This window comes from Podarcis liolepis (assembly GCF_965112155.1).
Source record: "Podarcis liolepis genome assembly, chromosome: 13".
NCBI lineage: Eukaryota > Metazoa > Chordata > Lepidosauria > Squamata > Lacertidae > Podarcis > Podarcis liolepis.
This window is the reverse complement of record NC_139573.1, coordinates 23,001,494-23,007,930: the sequence shown is the minus strand read 5'-3', so window position 1 is coordinate 23,007,930 and position 6,437 is coordinate 23,001,494.

Here is a 6,437-nt window from a genome sequence, read left to right as displayed (position 1 = left end):
CGCAGCAGAGTTTTGCAGAGTCTTGCAGAGTATAAACCACTCGGAGAGCAGCTCTGTAAAATATCTTCCTTTTATTCTATAACTGCAACTATGGTACAAAACTATATACAGAGCTAAGTATTCTGAGCATAAAGCAATGCTACACTGAGAGTCTGCAGCTGCTCTTAGCAGCAATCTAATCTCTAGGTTCTCTGACACTCTCACACTCTCCGATACACTGACTGACTGACTCTCTCACACACTCACAGATATGTTGCTGGGCAGAATAAGTTAATAGGCAGGACACGCCTCCTCTTCTCTGTGGAGTCAGCAGAAACCATCAGGAGATGGTCAGGAGATTCTTGGGTATGGGAGGGGTGAAATCTCCTCAAGCACCACCCTCTGTTTCCGACCTGAGATAAAGGAGCACAGCCATTGTTGGAGTGTGCCCTGAATCCCCACGTCAGCAAGGCAGTGGTTCAAAAGTTTGTGATCAACCATGTCAAAGGCTCCTGACAGATCTAAGAGAATCAGCAGTCCTGACCCGCCTTGATCCAGCTTTCTATGGAGATCATCTGTTAGGGCGACCAAAGCTGTCCCGGTCCCGTAACCAGGGCGAAAGCTGGACTGAAATGGGTCCAGAGCTGATGTTTCATCCAGAAACCTATTCAGCAACCGCTCTCTCAATTACCTTACCCAGGTACGGATGATTCGAAATCAGGCAGTAATTGGATAGATCTAAAGGATCTAGAGATGTTTTCTTTAATAGCAGACACACCACTGCTTCCTTCAACTCCCCTGGGAAAGTCTCCATGCCAAGGGACTGATTGATGATCTCACCCAGGGCCCCCCGCTCCTCGTTGGACACATTCTAATCAGCCAGGACAGGCATGGGTCAAGGGAGCAAGTTGTGGGCCTTCCAGCTCAGAGGAATCTGTCTCCATCGGCAGGGAGTATCTGATTGAAGTGGTCCAATACTGGACCCGAGGACAGTCGAGGAGCCTCCAGTTCTATTACCATATCCAAATTGGCGGGGAGGTCATGGCGGAGAAGCAAGACTTTCTCTGCAAAAAATCTTGCAAATGCCTCACAGCTATGGGTCAAATTTGTATTTAAATTTGGCTGTTCCTCTAGGATTGTTAAAGACCTAATTATTCTAAAAAGTTGCACCGGGCAAGAGCTAGCAGATGCAATGGAAGCTGAGAAGCAGCTTTCACTGCCATCTCATAGGCTTTCATAAGTGTCCTATAAGATGTTCTTGAGGTTCTGTCACAAGCACACCGTCATACTCACTCTAGCTGTCTGACAGATCCAGCTTTCCCACTTCATTTCCCGGAGCTCCTCAGTAAACCAGGGGGCCCGGTTTCAGCAGGGTTGCAGAGGGCACTTAGGTGTGATCTCATTGATGGCCGCCAAGAGCCGGTTATTCCAGTTCTTGACAAGCTGATCTAGTGATCCACCAAGGGGCGCAGGGTCCTGCAAGGCCTGATGAAATCCATCAGGATCCATCAGTCTTCGCGGGCAAGCCCAAATAGGCTCACCACTCAAACGGGGTGAGGGCGGGAAGTCACTCCTGGCTTTCAGAGTGTAGTGATCAGACCATGGCACTTCTACAAATGAGGACATGATCACATCTATACCCACACCGAAAATCAAATCCAGCGTGTGGCCTGCTTGGTGTGTGGGACCCAAAACAAACTGGGAGAGCCCTAATGTTGCCGTGGAAGACACCAGGTCCAGAGCCCGTGAGGAGGTGGCGGCATTAGCATGAACGTTGAAGTCCCCCAAAACCAGTAGGTTAGGGAACTCCAAGGCCCAGCCTGCCACCATATCCAACAGGCCTGACAGCGTGGCTGCTGGTGTGCTAGGTGGTCGGTACACCAGCCAGACAGCCAGTGTCCCACACTAGGCCAACACATTCAATGCCGGATATTGATGGTGATGGCAGAGCCCTGAAAGAGCAATCCTCCCGGATTAATGTAAAATGCATTTCAATTATAAAACCTAGAAATTATCAAAATAATGAAAATTGAAGGAAAGCTTTCCCCATTTAGACACTGCCCCGTCTAAGTTATGAGCCAAATCTAGGAAAAGGCACTTCATGCCACCTGAATGTTTTATTTTTAATAGGGATCTTCTAAGGAGCAGCTGTGGGGTGCAGGTGGTGCTGTGCGTTAAACCTAGGGCTTGCCGATCGGAAGGTCAGCAGTTCGAATCCCCATGACAGGGTGAGCTCCCATTGCTCGGTCCCAGCTCCTGCCAACCTAGCAGTTCGAAACCACGTCAAAGTGCAAGTGGATAAATAGGTACCGCTCCAGCAGGAAGGCTAAACAGCTTTTCTATGCACTGCTCTGGTTCGCCAGAAGTGGCTTAGTCATGCTGGCCACATGACCCAGAAGCTGTACGCCGGTTCCCTCGGCCAATAAAGCGAGATGAGTGCCACAACCCCAGAGTTGTCCGCAACTGGACCTAATGGTCAGGGGTCCCTTTACCTTTTTAAGGAGCAGCTAGAAATGAAAGAGTTCAAGGAGGAGTCAAGCATTGCTAGTCTCTCAGCTGAGATGATTGAGAGTACTTGCATTCCTGTCTTTCCCTCTTCTATAATCTAATGGATTATTAATTAATAATATTATTTATTGGGAAGTTTATAATGTTTGATGTTTTACTATGTTTTATTTGTACGATAAACTGCCCAGAGTGGCTGGGGAAACCCAGCCAGATGGGTGGGGTATGATGATGATGATGATCATTATGGTTGTTGCTAGAGGACAACTAATGGAGGAGCCTGATGCAACTGGATATTTTACTTTATTCCTAATATTGATTGATATTGATTGAATATCCATTGATATTCCCTGTTCGCAACAAGTGTACCTCTCAAAAACAGATGCTGCAAACAGCATTTGAGGGTAAGCTCATAAATATATAGTTTAAAGATATAAGCCGTAAAATAGTTTGTTGCAGGCCCACACTTATCCTCTATTATTTTGGGTGTCCGTTTCATGTTCTGCATCATTCCAAGTCAAAATATTCCTTGCCATGGTGAAGAGGAGCAGTTAAAATGACAGTTCTGAATATTCTTCAGCAAATCTACAGAGGTTCCTCCATTTTGACTTAATTATTGCCCTCCTGATTGATGATCAAAATGTCTGTAATTAATCCTGCTGCTTCTCAAATCCCTGGTGCAGTTTCAATGGCAGCTGGAAAAACTCAAAATAAAGCTTGTGGAAGATGTGATAAATAGAATCATGGTCATGTAAAAAGGTGTGGGGTACATTGAGAATACTGTTTCTAAGGGTAGAAGGAAGATATGCCCTTGTATGGAAGATGGTGGCTTTTGTTGTTTTTCTGCTGGCACTATTTACTCAAAAGATTTGTGAGGTCTACATGGAAAACTGCAGGGGTCAGTATATACATAAGCCACTTCATAAGTACCATCAGTCAGGAGATTATATCATTGGTGGCATTGTTTCTCATGGTGGCTTTGTCTCCAGTCCAAGAGCCTTCACTGAAGAATTTCCACCGGAATTATCTGAAGAGCTTGTGTAAGAACTTTTTGTTTTTACTTCTATTTTTTATGGCACTGGAGTCCTAGAATAGCAGCATCAGAACACCTGCTGGGGCTGCAAATCTATGTACTCTTATTTGGGAATAACTCCTTTCAAACTGAATGAGATCTATCTCAGACTAAATATGCATAGGGTTGTAGTGCTGAGGCAATTAAAAGAACACTGAAGGGGGGGGACCTATTGCTCCACAGGGAAGTGAATAATATGTTATTGGGAGGAGTATGGGGTAGTACCTCTGGTTGAGGACACCTCTTTTTCCTTCTACGTTAGTCTGTCCACCTTTGGTCCCCACCCAGCACTCAGCTCTCACCAGTCGCTTCTAGGATCTGTCAGCATGCAAGAGTAGCCACACCCTGGGAATGGCTTTGACTGGCCAACTAAACCAGGTATGGGGAGCTGATGAGTTCCAAACCCTCAGTTTCTTCCTCTGCATGTGAAGGCAGGCTTAGGTGGATTGAGAAAGCCCATATGCCTGAGGCTGAGTTGGGAGGAAGAAGGACATTCTCATACATTACACAGTGGCAGACATGTGTTTGTTGTGGAACGTGTGTGAGAGAGAAGGCATTTGCCAAGCTGCACCATGTTTTTCTTTTTCCAGATGATTCAATTCTGTGGGAACCAGATGTATTTAACCTTAACTGGTCTCCTTTTTTAACTCCCTTCCCAGTTCCCTTATTTCAAAATAAAATTTCTTCTTTTCTTTTTGAGGACTAATCAGAACACTTGGAGGAAGCACAGACCAGTATTACCCAAATGGAAACTCACTTATCATACTAAGAAGTTTCCTAATAAGCAGCTTGGTATCACAGTATTCCTCCCTTTTTCCTTCCATCCCATGATCACTGCAGCAATGTAACCTGCCTTCACTTTTCTTCCCCTACTCTGGCCTGACACCTTCCAAATCCAAGTTTATGATATGACTCTATAAATCCACTACTGGGGGCCGTGCTATGAGGGAATGTAAATACAGTATGGTGATGTGGAACTACAGATCCTACAACTGGGGGTGCATGGTGACATTCTTACACTTTTGTTATACAGATAGAAAGCTCAAAGTCTCAGTCCCCTGAAGGGTGGAATTGCTTGCAATGTTACAATTATAATCCAGTTGTTCTTGTTGATAATGATAATATACAGAACAAAATAATAAATAAACTCACAACACAGCAGAAAGGGAGATCCGTGTTATTTATTAGGGTCTTACAATCTTATTCCCTTACAATCTTATGCCCCTATACCAATGATAAAGCCCACTAAATTCAAAATAATTAACTTTGTGTTTTGATATAGATTGCAACTCTTGTTCTAGGGTGGTGCCTAAGGGTTACCAGCACATCCTGGCCTTGGCATTTGCAGTAAAGGAGATCAACGAAAACCCTCACATCTTACCCAACTACACCTTGGGCTTCCACATCTATGACAGCAACAACAATGCAAGGAAGACCTGTCATGTCACTATGCTACTTTTATCCACACTGGAGAAATTTGTCCCAAATTATATATGTGATATCCAGAATAATCTGACAGCTGTCATTGGGGGACTTGACACTGAAATCTCCCTTCATGTGGCAACTATTTTACATCTCTATAAGATTCCACAGGTAGGGCACTTCTGTGTGTTTGTGTGTATGGGGATCCAACACCATTTTCATACTTCCTTGGTCCTTCCAGATTTTATTTTGTTGGTTGGAATCAGAAATGGATGGAATAGGAGTAGTCAGATTCCTTCCTTCCTTCCTTCCTTCCTTCCTTCCTTCCTTCCTTCCTTCCTTCCATCCATCCTTCCTTCCTTCCTTTTCCAAGACTAAGAAATCCCTTGATATAGTTCATTTATAAATGAGGGAGGAAATTGGAATTGGGAACAAGGCAGCTTCTGATTTTCCTGTATTCATAGGTTTGTGCAGTGCTTTTTTCCTTAAAAAAGGTTTAGGGGTACTCTCATTTTCCTACTCATATTGAAATACTGCCCCTCACTGAGGCCACACTTAAATTTACAAAATGTTTAGGGGTATGCGTACCCCTGCGTACCCCTCCCCCCCCCCAGAAAAAGCACTGGGTTTGTGACAAATACAGCGTGTTCTCCCTAACAGAGAGCACGTGTTGCGGTTGGGGAAACAGGCCACCCTACAGTGACTCGGCAAATTGTTAGCAACCCAAGCACTAAAGGGTTAATTGGGTTGCTGGTTAATTGGTCCTCTTGGCCGTTTTGAACCGGATCACCCGCCCTCCCTCCCTTTTATCAGGGTGGTTTTGATTGCTTGACCTTGCTATGCCTGTCATGGGGTCGTTCGCCTTTGAGCGGGGGCCTGGTAGGAATTTTGCCATTTGGCTGATTGGCTGGTGCCATTTGGTTTTCGCCTACTGCGTAGCAAATCGTCACAACTTGTAAGGTTGGCGGTTAGGCATTGGTTAAATGGTGCTTGGAGGGGTAAGTGCCTACCCCTCCAAATGATGCGAATGGGAATTCCGTTAAAGGAAATCCAGGGGCTTGCCATTCTTTCGTCCTTGTCCCCGGAGTCGGACTTGGGCCGGGCAAGCCCCACCGGAACATGAGGGTGAGAGGTGTTAGTCTGATTCCCAGCTTCATTCTCACCCAATACTTGTTTCCCACGCTGGCTTCCGTCGGTGTCCGGAAGGCCAGCACTGTCCCTGAGGGCAAGGACAGATAGTCATAACCAATGCCTAAGCAACCACTCACGTATTTTGTATTTGAATAAAGTTGTGGCCAAAATTATGCCAAAAACCTTAAACAAAAATTGAAGTGTGAAGTGTGAGTTATTTGGGGGGTGGCTTGTGGGACTCAACACGCAACAGCCAATCACACATACTGTCTTTTTAGGGGTGGTTATTGAAAGGGTGTAATGCAGCAATGAAAGCATTTGCCAACAA